A 2,572-nucleotide genomic window follows, 5' to 3' on the forward strand; every position below is an offset into this window, starting at 1 on the left:
GGCTCAATCAGCTCCAGTTCATTGTTACTCCACTTATGGGCTCTTGATTGCTTCGTACAAATGTTTAAAACAAATACAGATGAATGATCAGCTTTTAACACATATCCTCAGGTTACCCCTGGTTGTGTGGTCTGGCCTCAAACAACCAAAYATGTTGTTTAGAAGAACGACATGAGACGCAGCTGAACAATTCTTACCATCGTATATTTTCTGTTCCAACATGCTTCAAACGCACTGAGAAGCTGTTGTAAATATAATAAACATCAATGTTCAAGTTTGTCTGTTTTCTTCACATAGACCCTTAATCTTTAGAAATGAGTCACTTTTCATTGACTTTTTGTGGTTAAATAAGTATTYAAACAATGTGAACTCCCTTTCCTGACCAACACATCTAAATGGGGATCTCTCACTTTAACGTCTGCTATGAGAAGAGAGAGAGAAAAAATAGTGAATTCACAATGTCCATATTTGGTATGGCAAACTGCTAATCCTTCCACACAAGCATCCACTGAAGCCCTGTCTGATCTGTGGACAACACTGACATCTGCTGGCAAGAATGCAGAACAGTTTCTGTCTAATTGTTTCTCTGGTTTACAAACTTTCCATCTTTTGACCCACAAAATAAAAGTGGTAGAGGCTTGTGACCCCAACTATAACTGCTTCATGTTACCAGTAATCCTAATAAACGAGGTCATTGTGACAAATAAACAGCTTAAATTACTATAGGAGTACTTTTTATTACATGCTGCCATGAAAGATGTGTCACTGCATGTTGCCTGTCTGTTAGCAAAATATCTCATGAACCACTGAATAGATTGTGATGAAACACTCAGAAAGTAATAATTAGATGTGCATCAAAAGCAGATAAGCTTTTAGAGTCAACTCAAATTAAAATGGCTGCCACAGCTAATCAAATTTTGTGACTACAAAAATACCTCGAACTCATTCAAATGTGCAGAAATCAAGCTAAAATTTAGCGTCAAAATAGCTGAAACTCCTTTTCAACACACACTTCAAATGTTCACAGGTTGAGAAAGAAGTTTGTTTAAAACTTGATGATGACATCAACCTCGTCTATCTGTTTTTTTTTGCCACTTCAGTAGAAAGCAGAACTGAATTTTAGTTTCTTAACTCCTTCATCTTCAGTGACTTATTTTTTAAGAAGAAAAATTAAGAGAAGAAAAAAATAGTGAAATATAGGAAAGAGTGAAAGAGATATTAGAATATGTGTGAAATATATATGGAGAAAACACAAGACAACACACCTGACATCTTGGCTGCACACTTACAGAAACAGAGATAACAAAAACACAGCAACAAAAAGGCATATCTATATAATTATGATTATAGCCTTGCAAGCCCATGCAAGCCATACATAAAGTAAACCAGAAAAAAAAAAATACAAATTCATTGTACTGGTTGTTTAAAACTCTTTATTTTTAGTGAATACAAAAAATACTCTTGTGACCAGATAAATATTGTACATACAGCATCAAATCATGAAACTAACGCAGTCTTGTCAAAGAAAGCACAACACTGATTTTGAACAGCCCGTAACTCTTATTCCTTCTTCTTCTCCTTTTTTTTTGGTTGTTTTATTTGTTAAAACTCCAACAGATCAGTAAGACAGGATATGTTAGGTTAATTCTTACAGTTAGAGAATAAAAACTTTTTAATAGTGGTTAAACAACGCGTCAAGGATGTTATTCAGCTCAACATTTCACAGGGATTCGAAGAATTCGAGCCATTTTCTCAGCTTTGGAGACAAATTGCCACATGCTGACTGAATGCAGTCTAGTGCTAGTGTCTAAATCCTAAAGTATCCACATAGATGCCCTTTTTTATCATCAGCAGTATAACACCGACCACAGGCAGGACACCAGCCAAGGCATTATGCTGTATGGCAAAGAGGTTGGCTTTAAGACCCTCCCYGATTAGATTGGCATAAYGTTTGATYCAGGCAGGACAAAGCCCCGCCCCACCGCGAGCACTCTGATCTCCAGCTGCTGCAGGGTACACTCCAGTAAGGCACAATGAAGATCAGACACTGCTGTGGACAGACTGAGGAGACGAGCCRTGAACCTTTTTAAATATATTATTGATTATTATAGCACAGAAAAAAAAATAAGTTCCTCAATTAGAGCATGAAGCTGTTTCCTTGTTCTTCATTCGGACACATTTCCTCTAAACCGCCATCTTCAGGACGAGAAATATGAGGGTGWTCAGAGCATAATGTGTATTCTCATTATCAGTCCAGAGCCCGGAGCCCAATATCATTGCACACAACTCATTATCTAACCAATGACAGAGTGTACTTGCATTATGTCGCTAGAATATTCAGTGTAATATTACAGTTGAATGTGAAACGGCGACCAAGGCAGTGACTGGTGGGAAATAACTGAATGTGAGCGTGTTCCTGTACATAAGTGCAGAAATGAAAAGTGGCTGATGGTTATGGATTAAAACACAAAGACCAAAACAAAAAATAAAGTAAATTAAAAAAAAAAAATAAAAAAATATTTCAAGATAATAGTATATGACCAGTTTTCTGTATTCTGAAACTGGTGGGAGA

The sequence above is a fragment of the Austrofundulus limnaeus genome, unplaced genomic scaffold (assembly GCF_001266775.1).
Source record: "Austrofundulus limnaeus strain Quisiro unplaced genomic scaffold, Austrofundulus_limnaeus-1.0 Scaffold19, whole genome shotgun sequence".
NCBI classification, from domain to species: domain Eukaryota; kingdom Metazoa; phylum Chordata; class Actinopteri; order Cyprinodontiformes; family Rivulidae; genus Austrofundulus; species Austrofundulus limnaeus.